Source organism: Uloborus diversus, unplaced genomic scaffold, assembly GCF_026930045.1.
Source record: "Uloborus diversus isolate 005 unplaced genomic scaffold, Udiv.v.3.1 scaffold_11, whole genome shotgun sequence".
Classification (NCBI taxonomy): Eukaryota; Metazoa; Arthropoda; class Arachnida; order Araneae; family Uloboridae; genus Uloborus; species Uloborus diversus.
In genome coordinates, this window is record NW_026557765.1 from 2,501,288 (window position 1) to 2,517,250 (window position 15,963).

At 34.6% G+C, this 15,963-nt stretch overlaps 1 pseudogene; it reads left to right on the plus strand.

Annotated features, from left to right (window-relative positions):
* LOC129232190 (uncharacterized) overlaps window positions 1-15,963 on the plus strand; it is a 222,266-nt pseudogene that overhangs the window by 103,630 nt on the left and 102,673 nt on the right.

Below are 15,963 nucleotides of genomic sequence, written 5' to 3' on the forward strand. Positions count from 1 at the left end.
TATTCATTTGCTGCCCAAAATTTTAGCATGTTCTCTGATTATGTCTCCAGTTATTGTAGCACTTTTGGCACCCGTCTGCATAATCCAAGTGTATAAAGCATTTTCCAGCTTCTCATGTTTAGCAGATTTCATTCGCACTCGCAAAGCATTTGTTCGTGCATCCTCAACTCAGCATTAAACCATTTTTCTTTATAGAATACTAATGGTACCCGCACGGCTTTGCCCGTAGTAGAAGATTAAAAGGTCTTTTGGTTGGCTTGTACATTTACAAATAATGTATGGTGAATTTCTCGCCAATTGGTTTGCCCATGATACGGTTCCACGTTATGATAACTTGGTCATTTACTCGTCCATGTTATGATAATTTTGCTCGGGAAAATGTTCTTAAAATTGGAATTGAAAATGAACAAAATCAAATTTTCGAAAAATCGCTTCGAGGTGCACTCCCATGCTACAAACTAACTTTGCCAAATTTCATGAAAATCGGTCGAACGGTTTAGGCGCTATGCGCGTCACAGAGATCTAGACATCCTCACAGACAGAGATCCAGACTTTCAGCTTTATTATTAGTAAAGAAGATGCCTCCAATGCATCGGCGGCTCATGGTTTTTTTTCCACATTATAGAAAAATGACTTGAAATGTTTTGATGTGCTGCATTTGGATAGCTCTGTTTGCATTCACAAATTTTCTGCTCCTTAAAAATGGAGAGATGACTTCTTTTTGACATTGTATAAGCAATGCCAGATATTAACTGAAGAGACAGACTTGATTTCACAATGGGGTGGTTTCCTTCACTCATAAGTACTACTTTTAGTCATTGAAATGGATATAATGAGCAAAAAAAAAAAATGGACCCAGAAAATACTTTCATTTTCCGAACAGTTATTTTTCAATTAATTTTTTTAAATGTCCGATTTCTCAAACAAGGCGTGGTCTTGATGACGTCACAAATGATGCACTTTGCCGCATCTTTCTACCACGTTTCCACGTTATGATAACCAAGCAGCGAATTAAATATTGCGCTCTACGCTTGCTATCAACCCTATCGTTGCCAATACACGTGAGTAAAGATGCTAATTAAATATTTTGCACTGTGAATGGCAACACTGAATGGCATTTCATCATTTGTGATGTCATCGGCAGAAGGCGTAAACAATGGAAGAGCTCCGAGTTAAGTTTTTTTTTTTTTTTTTTAATATTAAACTTAAACAAATCATTTAAAAAATGGTCAGATCCTATGTTTTTAAGCATGCTCTTTCAGAAAAAAATACTTTTAAAATTTTGGAAACGACCCCATTCTACTTCAACATCAACCGACTAAAAAACTTTCCCTACTTCCAGAAGATCACAACTCTTGAGTGGAATGTAGGCTCAATCGAATTCAATGAGCAATAGTACATTTTGCATGTAAAAGAAAACCAGTCTTTCACCAATCCTTTTCAAAGCCGGCATTAAATTTGCATTTCTAAAGCCCGAAGAAAACAAGGTTTTTACTATCGAACAGCATTAATGTTGATTGGCATTGGCAGGTGTAATCAGAACAGATAAAGTGCGTCCCTTGTCCCCCGAAATCGATACTGGCATTTAGCTAAAAGCGTTGAAAAGAGTGAAAGGTGAAAGGGTCACATTAACAAAGCAATTGACCCCTTTTCCTGTTCAATCTCAAGGGCGCCCTATAAGGGGCAAGGGGGGGGGGCTAAGGCCCCCCTTTCCCCCTATAGAAATGAGAAATCCCCCTTAGAAATAAGAACTTCCTTGCTTTTAGTGCTTTTTTTTTGGAAAAAATGTATAAAAATTTCTTTTCCAGCCATTAATAAATAAGTTATTAAAAACGTCAAATTTTAATATATGACATGAAATGTTTTGATGTGCTGCATTTGGATACATAGCTCTGTTTGCATTCACAAATTTTCTGCTCCTTAAAAATGGAGAGATGACTTCTTTTTGACATTGTATAAGCAATGCCAGATATAAGCAATGCCAGAACTAGCTGCGTGCCCGGCGTTGCACGGGCTACCTAAAAAATAAAAGATATGTCCAGTTGATGTTTTTGTATTACTCTGATATCAGTTTCTAAAGCGCGTTAAGGAATAAATAGGTACGCGCAATGCAAGGTATGCAAAACACCAGTAGAGCATATTTTTGCAAAAATCTCTTTAACGTTAATCACAGTTATCAATGATACAAGTTATGGGTATTTTCAATTAGCACAAAAGATGAAAATATATGCATTATCAACTATAATCTGTGCTCACGTTAAAATGAATTACATCTGATAGACTATATCTGAAATATTTATGTACAATTACAATCAGCTTTTTACATAAAATGACACACCTTTTTTGGTTGATTATGTGAAACTAAAGCACCAAGACTAAATAAATACCAATAAGCATTAATTTAATACCAAGTCATCAGATTCCAATTCAGCTTTAGTTAAAATCCTTAAAAACAATCTTTTTTGTTCAACTCTGTTTCATTTAAAGAAATCCAAACAATCTTAATTTAACATGTTCTTTTAACGATACAAACTGTATTTCAAATATAGAAACAGGAAGAAAAAAGAGAGTTAGTACAATTCGAAAACTCACCCATGTGACTGGAAAAAGTCCAACAAAATAAATATGCACTGAAATCGGTTTCCATGGGGAAAATATCCTGCTAAACCATGGGGGAAATTTTTGAGCCCCCCCCCCTTTTAAAATTTTGCATATGGGCGCCCTTGTCACTGATCGTGTTTCTTGGTAAGCTGGTCGTTCTTGGTTTTACCTCTTTCATCAGCTATTAGCCAGAGACAGCAGTGCCCTCTTGAGTTCGTTTAAATTGCGAATTTGTAAAATGTAATGGGGTCGTTTCCGAAATTTTAAGTGTTTTTTTCTGAAAGATCATGCTTAAAAACATTTTTTTTTAAATTATTCGGCGAAATTTACTATTTTTAAAAAATTATTTAAATCAGTGCAGAGACTGAATATAATTTTTTGACATCAGAAATGAATTGCCAATCTCTGTTGCCGTTAGCGCAGAGCGCAATATTTAATTCACTTTATTCTCATGTACCGGCAACGATACGGTTGATAACAAGCGTCGAGCACAATATTTAATTCGCTTTTGAATTATTATGATCTGGAAATGCGGTAGACAGCAAGCGTAAACATTCAGTGCGCCCGCCAGTGGAATGCTGCAAAGTACAGGATTTGTGACGTCATAAAGACCACGCCTTGTTTGAAAAATGGGACATTAAAAATATATATATATATGTATATATATATATAACTTTTGGGTAAATAAAAGTATTTTCTGGGTTCATGTATTTTTTTTTTTTTTTTTTTTTACTCATTCTATCAACTTCAGTGACTAAAAGTTGACTGAAGGAAACAACCCCATTTTATGAAAATTGTTCAAATTAATGTATAATAAATGTATACATATTTTTCAAGATTTATGTGTGATTCAAAATATTTTTGTTATCTACTTCAAACTCACCAACGAAAATTACATATTTCTTCGAAATTCACACGAACTGAAAAGCACTTCTTTTAAGTTAAATTTTCCCCTTTTTATTTTGCTTTCGAATATTTCCGTCTTCCAAATGACCCACATTTCTAAAAATATACTGCACACATTCCTCCTTTTGAATATTATTCATAAAACGTTCATTGAAATTCAGGAGAAAATGTAGCCTCTTTCAAAGATGCGATTTTAATCCACGAAGCTCGTAGGAGAAAAAGCCATTTTTCTTTCTTGTAAATCCCTCTTTTCCTTTACAGTACAAGCCCCGCCGTAAAACCAGCATACGGTCTCTCTGCCGAACTTTGGCAACGATGCGAAGGTTCAGCGAAAGTCAAGGTCACGCGTAGAGGTCATCTTGGCGTGCCGCTGTAGCAATAATTATACGGTGCGGGTTTTGGTTTTCTTTTCGAGAATTCTTTTTCTTTTTTCGTTCTTTTGAAGTTGCTCTTTTTTTTTTTAAGCTGAACTTAACTCTAATTTATGGAAATGATGCCCTTTATTTATTTTAGGAAAGTTCTAAATGATTTTTCTTCCATTATCGCTTGCTGTTTTTAATTTGGTTATTTTTAAATGTTCGGCGATTCAAAAGTTTAGATTCGATATCACTTCGTAAAAAATAAAGTTCTTCAACTAATTTGTATTATTTAGAAATGTATGCCAATCCGCGATTTTTCACTTTTTGTGCGCGTTTTCGGCAAGCTTATAATTTGCACTCACGGCAAGTCCCGAAAGCTCGAAGGAAACTTTTTTTCTTTCAAATTTTAACTGTCAACGTTTTTAATAGGGTTGTTTCCTTCAGTCTAGTATTAGTCACTGAAACTGATAGAATAAGCAAATAAATAAATAAATAAAATAACATGGAGCGAGAAAAAATTTTCTTTTACCCAACGCTTAGTTTTTAATTGATTTCTTCAATGTCCGATTTTAAAAATAAAGCGTGGTCTTTATGACGCCATAAATGATGTACTTTGGCGCATCTCCACGGTGCACTGGATGCGTACGCTTGCTGTCTACCGCGGTTCCAGTTTATGATAATTCAGTAACGAATTAAATATTGTGCTCTGCGCTTGCTATCAGCCATATCGTTGCCACTACATGTGAGTAAAGAAGCGAATCAAATATTGCGCTCTGCGTTAATGGCATCAGTGAATGTCATTTCATCATTTGTGATGTCATGTGCAGAAGCGTAAAAAATGAAATTGCGCCGTTTAAATTAATTGTTAAAAATATTAAACTTTGTCAAATTATTTAAAAAATGGTCAGATCCTAAGTTTTTAAGCATGCTCTTTCAGGGAAAAAAAAACTTTTAAAATTTTAGAAACAACCCCATTTTCCAAATAACTTGTTGAAAAAAAATCTTATACAATTAAAAACTGAGCGTATGTGTCTATGTATGTTTCTGTGTATGAATCTATGTCCGAGTTACTTCTTCCGAACGCCAGTTCTCCCGACCATCAAACCAGATCGATAGTTACTTTTGGGAAATTATTTGTTATCAAAATCATAGATTTATGTTCTAAGGATATGTTTGACCAATGCTGGCGCGCTATGTGCGGATCCTGAATTACTTTTTAGAATTATTTTCTAAGAGATAAAAACGAAATATTGAAAGATAAATTTTCACCGAGATCGACTCGTCCGATTAAATATATGTTTGTAAATGCATTGATTGATCTTATTTTTCGGGAATGTTAAGGCGCAAATCCTTAGTTTGAACAGGCATTCATACGACAGTTAAAAGCGTTCTAAAGCACGGGGTAAAAAGGGAAAAAAAACTTATCAAAGACGTTACATTGTACTGCACTGCCAGAGCGGTCCAGGGTCATTTATAAACACTAAAACCATTTTTTTTAATGTTGAACCACTCCTACGCAATAATTTAAAATATTTTTTTTTTTTGATACGTTTTGAAACAATTTTCTAAAAAGAAATAAATAATTTTCGGTCTTTTGCTGCTCACTTCTGTATCAAAACAATGTTGTATAGATGAAGAAATAATTTTTATGGATACAAAAGAGCAAGTTCGCATGTGGAATTTTTGTAGATGTTTTCCTTTTATCGCTTCATAAAACGTTTTACTGTATCTATTAACGACCCCTCCCCCTTTTGTATCTTTTTCTGGAGGAGCTTTGAAATTTTTTTAGCCATGTTTCAATTGAATTGTTTTTGTTTTTAAAATTAAGTTAGAGATTTTTTCCCCTTTTTTTCCTTTCCTTTTATTTTTTTCAGAAACTCAGTAATGATTTTTTTTTTAAACTTAAATTATTGAATTTACGTCCCTAAAATTTTCACTCTGTTCCGGTACACGGACTGACGGAGTGTTAGTCTGACCCAGGGCTGCCCACCCGCGTATGAGCAAAGACCCCCCCCCCCCCTAAAAATTGCGAAGACTCCCCCAAGAGCAAGATCCCCCCTCCAAAAAAACGAAAAAAATAGCCCTCTAAATAACCCACTAAAAATTTCTATGGCACAATCTGCGCCACGAACCCCCCTCCTCCCCTGGTTTGACCAGAGGTGCCCTCTAAGAGCAAGAGCGCAACCCCCTAACTATCACGATGACACCCCCCCCCCAAAAAAGGAGAAAAATACTCAAAACACCTCCCCATAAAAATCTCATTGGCGCAGTCTGCGCCATGACCCTAACCCAGGTGTGTGCACTCCTGGGTTTGACCTTGATGGCGCAGCGCTTCATGTTTTCAAAAGGTTTTATAGAATTTAGCTTTTTTGGCTTTGTAGATCATGACAAGAGATAGATGGCGCCAGCTGCTCTTTCGAATTCGGTAAACCAGCTGATTTTATTCCGCCGCCCGGGGACAGCGTGTTATTCAAATTTTAGGTTATTGTTGACTTGTGTTGTATAGATTTGAGGAATGAGGCTTTTTTTACTTTTTTTGAATTAAGATAAATATTTTTCAAAGAAATTTCAGTATGACACATACTTTCCCTACTTTTCGTGCATGGTTTGTTACATTTTTACTTCATTTAGTTCATGGGCGCCCATATGCAAAATTTAAAGGGGGGGGGGGAGGGGTTCAGACATATTCCCCATGGAAACCGATTTTAGATTATAGAGTTATTAAAATTGGAAATTCATTCATAAAAGGTTGGAAGAGAAATTTTTTACAAAAAAAGTACTGAAAGTAAGAAAGTTCTAACTTTCCGGGGGGGGGGGAGGGAGCCACCACTTGCTCCCCTATATGGGCGCCCACGATTTAGTTTCATATATTTCATTCCTTTCTCACTTGCATTTCACTGCAGAAGTAGAACATATAAAACTGCATTTTGCGAACATATAAAAATCATCCTTTTATGTTAATAAAGAACTAACAATTGTCCAAACTCATTCTGAAAATGTACATTATCATTTTCTCTGTTTCTTTTATTTTGTAATTCTTAAAATGCTTCTAAACAGGTGGCAACAACAGTAAAATATATTTATTAAATCCTTTTTTTCTATTATCCTTTGAAAAAAGATTATATTGTGTTTGAACTTTTTCTTTTGAAAAGTTGAGACTTGATCTAATTGGGAAGTTATTGTAATAGAACTTTATTAATTTTTATCCTTTTCATGTTGTTTGTGTCATGCATAATATGGTTTTATTTTGTTTCAAATAATTTATACACATTGTAGTTTCTTCTGAATCTTCTGCGAATTTTTTCGCAAAATACACTGCTATTCTGCTACTATAGTGTACAGTTGTGTCATTTCAGCAAATTCGAACTTAAACAAAATTTTGACTTTTTTTTTTTTTCAATTTCAATCTTATATTTTCAAAAATTCTCTTTTCCTTTTTAGGTTTTCGTTTTACGGAAATATGCAACTCATAAAATTCCCTCATCTGATCTTCGCTTTTACATATGCAATTTATCCACCGACACTGTTGTATATAAAGTAAGTTTTTTCATATTTTGTTTATGCATATTTTTTAATACTAGATTTTTTACTTCATTTTGCAAAGTATGATGCAATGTAATAACATTGTTTTTATAAATCAAAGTCATTTTATTTATTAAACTAAAGTATTTTTCCAAAGCTAGAAAATTTAACCACAGTCAGGTCCCAGTAATCCAAGCTGATATTGAGAACCTAGTCCAACTTGAATTACCTACTGAAAACTCGGATTATGTGGGCTACATAATAAATTGAAGAGAAAGGAAACCGTTCCGTTTTTAGACAATTATCCGGTGTTAAGTCTCTGCCACTCTTACTTTAAATCTTCGCATACTTTCTTCTCTCTCTGGTGTCACTTCTCCAAAATTTAATTCATCTGCAAACTTTTTTATTACTTTCTCATTTGGGGGAGGGGGGGGGGGGTGGAATAAACAGTATTAAATCTACCTCAGATTAAGTGGAAGTTAGATTAACAGCACTTAGATTAGCAGAACCCCACTGTATTACTTAATCTTTAAAAAAAGAAATACATGAGATAAATTAAGTAAAAATTCACAAGGATCATGACAGTGGTAACCGCTTTTTCGTATTCAAGTAAATAAAAACATTGTTTAATTATTACTTCCTTTTACAAAAAAGGAAGTATTGTATTCGCGAAAAAATTTTCACTCAAAAATCGCCCTTAATTTCCATTTTGCTCACCCCCAAATGAATGTTGAGTTTTTTTTTCGATTCGACCACATGCGGAAAAGTGCCTAGGAATGTATAGACACGCGAAATATCCATTTTGACCATCACCGAGGTAATTACAACGACTTTTCTCGTGACATCTGTATGTATGTGCGTATGTGCGTATGTGCGTATGTATCTCGCATAACTCAAAAATGGTATGTCCTAGAAAGTTGAAATTTGGTACATAGACTCGTAGTGGGGTCTAGTTGTGCACCTCCCCTTTTGGTTGCTTTCGGATGTTCCTAAGGGGGTCTTTTGCACCTTTTTGAGGGGAAATCATTGTTAATTTCGATGTAAACTCAAGTGGCGTTATAATTTGTCGGACACTTGGCGATATATCGCCAGTCTTTTGGTCGCCAAGTTTTGTCGCCAACTTGGCGACAAATTTGGCGGAGTTTTTTTTTTTTTTGGTTTCAATTTGGCCATTGTTGGTGATACTTAGAGAATAAATATTGAATCACATTAAAATAGCGAATAATGGGGAAATGACATTAAATTGGAGTAAAAGGAAGTCATGTGATGCACACATCAGCTCGTTTTTATTTTAAATGATGCATAAAAGATTGTTGTATGAAATCAAATTAGTTGACATAGTTATATGTCCAGTTGAAGAAAGAAAAAAGATTTAAGTGATGTTTTAAGTGGGGTTCCTCAGGGATCAGTTTTAGGGCCTCTTTTGTTTATTATATTTATGAATGACATCAATGAAAATATTTCTGGAAGCATGAATTGTTTTGCTGACGATGTAAAAGTTATGGGGATTGTCGAAAATGAAGAACAAGTAAAACAGCTGCAAGAGGATTTAGATCATATTACTAAGTGGGCAGATAAATGGGGTATGGCAGTTAATGTAGGGAAATGTCAAGTGCTACACTTAGGTCATGGAAATAAGCGTATGAGATATCGTTTACAGGGTTCAGTCATAAATCAGGCAGAAAATGTTATGGATCTGGGTGTCTTTATAAATCAGGACTTCAAGTTTAGTCAACAGTGCAGTATTGCTAGTAACAAAGCCAACAAAATGCCTGGGTTCATCAATAGATCTATTTCAAACAAATCTAAGAAAGTTCTTCTGCCTTTATATAGGAGTTTAGCAAGACCTCATTTGGAGTATGCTGTTCAGTTTTGGTCGCCTTATCTGAAGAAAGATATTTTTGTATTGGAAAGGGTTCAAAGAAGGGTAACTAGACTAGTAAGGGGACTCTCAGATTTAGATTATGATACCAGACTTAATAGGCTTAACATGTATAGCCTGGAGCAAAGGAGAGTCAGAGGGGACATGATTCAGTTATTTAAATTTATCAAAATGAAAGATGTAAATGGATTAAATTTTTGCGGGGAAAGCAGGACAAGGGGTCATTGTTTTAAGCTATTTAAATCTCAGGCTAACTTGGAAATCAGGAAAAACTACTACTTTAGCAGGGTCGTGGGCACTTGGAATAGCTTACCGGAAGAGGCGGTAATGAGCAAGGGAGTGGATAGCTTTAAGAGGGCCATTGATCTTCATTGGAGACTAATTAATTGACTAGGACCAGCCTAGCTGGGCCCAGAGCCTGTTGCTGGTCGTCACATTTGTATTTGTATATTCTGCCAAAAAATTATGAAGCTTTTTTGAAAAAAATAAAATAATGAATTCTTTCAGTTTCTCATTAAATCAAGTATTTCTGTTGATATCTATATCTACCAGCCTTAACTTTATCTTATTGCAAAACAAGTTCTATACTAATAAGGGGAAAAATAGTCCTGGGATACAATTTGTACTCGTAATGCTAATATAAGGGACAAGTTCTAGACTAGCTGTTGTTTTATAACATCATCTTTTGAAATTTTTTGTAACCAAAATATCTTTTTTTCCAGGGCCAGCTGACATCTACTCAGCTTTGGAGTTATTTCAAAGACTTGCAAAATCCTGAGTTTGAAACATATCTAGCTCTAGTCCATGCTAGATTCTCAACCAACACTTTTCCAAGTTGGGAAAGAGCTCATCCGATGAGGTAAAGAAATACAAAATTCATTCAAATCAAGCTGTTTTACTTAGAGAGTGGAAATCTTAATCTGCGATGCTTTATTGAGGAATTAATACAGTAGAAGACCGTTATAACGCCGACCTATATAACGCAATTCTCTATAAACCGCACTACTTTTCAGAAGTAAACAATAGGTTTTGAAGTTTAAAAAATCCCTCTGTTTTGCTTTGCAAAAATAAAAATTGTTAGGCAAATTAAATTTTGAAAGTTTCTCATCTTTCCATCTTATTTCAAAGCTTTTAAATTGAAAATTAGTACTCATAGTAAACAGAAAATACCAGATGGCTCTTGAAAATGCAGCTGTTATGCAAAGCATGAAACTAGCAGAAGTGCCGGATTTTGATTGTGAAACATATTTATTTGTGAATAACTAATTGTAATATTGGTGCTTTAATACTCATTGCAGATAAAACTCATTCTGAAGTGCTAATATATAGATATATTCTGAATATTTGTTTCAAAATTTGTGAAATGATCTATGCAATGCAAAAAACTATGTAACGCAAAAGCTCTGGTCCCAAGGTGTGCGTTATAATGGTCTCCTACTGTAAATGCAAATACAAATTTGACAACCTGCAACATGCTGTGGTCCTTGCTAGGCTGATCTCAATCAAATTATCTTATCTATACAGCAGACTCCCGATTATCCGCGAGCGGTTTATCCGTGGGGCGGATTATCCGCGAATCAATCAACAATCACGAACATGTATTTTCGCAGTAAAAAGCGAATACCAGTGGCTGTTTTTTTTTTTTTTTTTTTGAAAAATTGTAAATTTACGCTCAGTTGTTTTTGCTTGATTGATTGATTTAATTTTATTTTTTATTATTATTATTTTTTTTTTTTTGTGCGTTCTTCATCGTACATACACTTGTTTGTTAAGTTCGGTTGTGCAAAAATACAAAACATTTGTACTGTACTCTATATATATTTTCACTGTTTGCGGAAAGTGTTATGCATCAATAAAGTTAAGAATCTGAGATAGGACAATTTTTACCTGATTTGTCCCCCATTTTAGTCTTTTTGCGGTTATCCACGATTTTTATTATCCGCGGCACTTGTGCCACCCAATTCCGCGGATAATCGGGAGTTTACTGTATTTCTTTATTGGCAAGGATTCAAAGAAGGGCTACTAGACTAGTAAGGGAACTTTCAGATTTAGACTATGATACCAGACTTAAAAGGCTTAATATGCATATGTATAGCCTGGAGAAACGAGAGTCAGAGGGGATATGATTCAGTTTTTTAAGTTTATCAAAATGAAGATGTTAATGTGTTAAATTTTTACACGGAAAGCGGGACTGGGAGTCATTGTTTTAAGGTATTCAAATCTCAGGCTAACTTGGGAATGAGGAAAAATTATTACTTTATTAGGGTTGTGGGCACTCCGAGTGTCTTACCGGAAGAAGCTGTAATGAGTAAGGGGGTGGATAGCTTTAAGAGGGCCATTGATCTTCATTGGGGTCTAATAACCTGACTAGGATCAGTTTAGCTTCTGCCCAAAGCCTGCTGCTGGTTGTCACATTTGTATTTGTAACATTCCCCTATGAATATTAAGAGCCCTCTTAAAACTGTCCACCCTATTACAAGTAGTAGCTGTTTTATGTAAACTATTCTAAACGTCTGCAACACTGTTGAAGTAATCATTTATCTTTATTTCAAGATCAGCTTGGGGTTTGGGAACCTTAATGCAATGACTCCTGGTCTGCCATCTGTGCAGAAATCTAGCCCATACGTGTCCTCCATTTTAATAAACTTAAATAACTGGATCATGACCCCTCTTATTCTTCTTTGCTTTAATCTATAAATTTTGCTTTAAACTACTTTGCTTTTCTTTAATATTGACCATTCTGAGCCTGGAATCATAGTTGATCCATTTACTAAACTCGTAGCCCTCCTTTGAACCCTTTCCTATCAATTCCAAATGAGCTGTGAGGGTAAAGAGAAAAACGTAATAATCAGGGAGCTAAGAAAAGATAATCCACTTTGTTCCCCGATAAATTCTCCAGGCAGAGGTAGCATGAGACTGCATTGAATAATATGATTTGTGTGTTAAATTACGTAAACTTTTTATGATTCCCACAATATTTTTAATGCTGTTTTGACTTTTTAAGGGGTACAACAACTTGAAAAAGTTTGGTAACCCCTGGTATTCACCAAATTCCAAGCCACGCTAACTCTTTTGAACACTAGGTGGCAGGGCTGCACGGGGTCACTCAAAACTTCCGGCGGAAGTCTTATTTGTATTGCTTCTTACGACGAATTGCTCTGTTTACGTATCTGTAATTTGATTGAATTTTTTAAATTAATCATGAATTTCAAAGGCGCAAAATTTTCGTAAAAAGAGGGGATGTTGTTCTGCTTTCGGGTACAGCATGAGGACAGGAGCAAATAAGATGTCAGAAATAAAGATGTTCAAATTTCTAAAGGTCCTGATCGTCGAATCAAAGCCAATGCTTTAAAGCGAAAGGATTGAATCTTAATGAATATTATGTAGTAAACACACTTTGTGCGAGGTGTTTATGAGCTGGAAACATTCACCTTAATTTCATCAGCTTTGTATTTTTACTGTAATGTGTGAAGATCTATATTGATCTATATTAAATTGATTATTAGAAAAACTCAACCTGAACAATTTTTTATTTGCTTCCTGCAAAGCTGAAAGTTTCCAGTGTTTTGACGGGTTTCAAACAGTTTGATTTGTGTGATTAAAATAAAGAACCACTATTCATTACATCATGAGAAAAAAAACTTCCCATAGCTCGAACCATTTAGCCCGCCTCTTGGGACTTCGAGTTATTGACGAGTTATTAGGCGCTCTAATTGTAAACAAATTTAGATATTCGACAATCGGTAAACAAACACATTAATTAAAGTTATAGTATAGTATCATAGTATAGCTATTGGGTATTACATTCAAAGCAATTTTAACGCAGGAGAAAGCACTCGGAGATTAAATTTAAATTTTGTTATCTTTCTTTTTTTTTTATGCCTATCAATCTTGCTACAGAAGCAAGTTGATTAAACAAAAAAAAAAGTGATGAACAAATATGTAATAAAATATATTAAATATCAAACCTGAAAATTAGGTAGCAACTGTAATAAGTGTGTGTGAACTGAAAAGCTACAACAGGAGAATTGATTGAATATGACACCAAAACTCCCTGTCATAGCCATTCTGTGTGAACACAGTGCAGAAAAGCTTCCATCTTTGAAAAAAAAGGTTCAACTTAAGAATAGGAATTACTATTCACAACGTACTTGCAATCCAGTAGATTTGTGATTCTTGAAAGCAGACTTTGTATCAACTTTATTTGTGTTTAGGAGGTATTCATAAATGCTTATCATTGAAATCGCGGTAATGATCGACAAACGAAGACTCTTTTTTTTTTTTTTTTCTTATTTCTGTATTTAAAGGATCAGGAAAATCAGATCCGTTGATCGACATTTTTTGAGAATAGCAAAGCCTATTATACTCATTTCATGCATTAAAATACGCAAAAGACATGATTCTACCTAGAACTGAAAGAAAACAAAATTGCCTGAACACTGTAAACATCAATCGTTAGCAATAGATTCGCCATCCATCTACTAAAGGATCGGTAAGGTCACAGCCATTGAAAGATAATTTTTAACAATAACTAAGTTTGTCTTTCTTATTTAATGCATTGAAATACGCAGAAGACATTATTCTGCTTTTTAAAGAAGCACAACAAAATCGCTTTCGCTATGAACACCTATCTCTAGCAATGGAGATTGGCGCTTAACCGGAAATAAGACTCGCTACTTCCGGTCTACGTCAGTGGTTTCTTTGTTTATTTAGGATATTTAGTGAATAGGATTGTAATTTTTTTTTCTTTTGCTATTAGATAAATCCTCGAGGCATAGAGGAAATAAACTAGTTGACAGGATTTCTGCTTTAAATCATTCCATGATTCTTTTATTATTTTTTTTACAGGGTGCTGGCTCATAACGGAGAGATCAACACTCTTCGCGGCAACATAAACCTCATGAGGGCCAGAGAAGGCGTCATGGAGAGTCGACTCTTCGGAGACGAGTTGCACAAATTGTACCCGGTGGTGGAACCCAACCTGTCAGACTCCGGCTGCGCAGACAATGTCCTGGAGTTTTTGGTGATGGCCGGACAGAGGTCCCTGCCCGAAGTGAGTCGGTGTACTACGCAATTTGGCGGTAAATGGACGTATTGGTTGTTGCACTAAACAACCTAAAGAGACTATTTATTAATATGTTACAGGGTGTCCAATAAGGGACTACCTGGTTTCAAAATTAAATATCTCGAAAACAAAGGATGTTATTGGAATAAAATAAACAGTATGTTTATTGTGAGACCCATTAAAATCATGTAAAGGAACTTGGAAATTGGTTTAAAAAATTGCCAACAGATGGCGCTGCACGCTGTAATTACAGTAAAAATCTATATAAATAGTGCTGCGAAGAGGTTAGTTGTTTCAGTAGTAGTTTAGCCTCTCAGATATGCTCCATATACGCCAGAAATTATCGTCCAACCTCTTCGCAGCACTATTCATGGAGACTTTTATTGCAATTACAGCATGCAGCACCGCCTGTTGGCAATTTTTTAAACTGATTTTCAAGTTCCTGTACGTGATTTTTATGCGTTTCACAAAAAACATACCGTTTATTTTATTCCAATATGGGCCTTTGTTTTCGAGATATTTAATTTTAAAACCAGGGAGTCCTTTGCTGGACACCCTGTATATGCTTCATTGTATGAACTTTATGAAGTATATGGACTCTATTTCTATATGATGCAATTGAAGTTTGAATTATATTTGATATTATTTTCCTCTTGGTAACCGATGTACCTACTCATTAGATACATATTCTACTGATGCAAATATAATATTTTTATATTGTGTCTGTTCAAGACGAAAATAATATTTTTATATTGTTCAAGAAATCATTGCATTATTTAAAAGTTTAGTTCTTCATGTAGATCATGCTGCAATGCTAATCATGTTTTGTGCAACAAATGATACTTCTATTTAAAATGGAACTGCCCTACTGTAAATGTATTTCCAATGATCTATAGCTTCAAACGTTGTATTATCTTATAATTTTGTGAGTTGAATGTGTTGCACCTGCCAAGGTTTCATTTTGGAGCCCATCGTACAAATTGTTCCATTTTGAAGCATCAATTAATTAGTACCTCAAAAGGAAAAAAAAAAAAAGAACTTTCCTCCTACAATAGTCATAAGTATACTACTTGGTGTGAAAAAAATCTCGTTGGATGCATTTCTTTATAACATTTTTTTTACCAACCTGTGTTTGGATAGTCTCAGAGTTACATGTTACTTATAAATGGACGAGATATATCTTCGGGGACCGCAAGGTGGTTAAAGCATTGTCAAATTTAGGATAAGTTTGAACTAAGAAGATTAACTTTGATCCATTATGTATTTTTTAGCATTTGATCCTAAAGAAATAGAAGTTCAACTTTTTATTTTACACAATAAGTTGGCAACACTGACTGTAAAAATATTTTTTAGTGTATTTTGTAGGAAATATTCACACATAGCTTTGGTTAAGTTAAGATTTAAGATTTTTTTTTCTCTCTCTTTTTCTTTTCCTTTTTTGGACTTTGTTAAAAACGTGTCGTAAACAGTATGAACTTTTTAAAATTATTTTTAAGTTCCAGTTTTTTTTCTAGAAACTTTTAACTTCTAACTTTAGAAGGAGGAATTGTAATTTGCTTCACTTTTTCCATCTGAGAACGAAGTTAAGATTTGTTTACTGAGTATTTGAGATGATGGATGCATTTTCA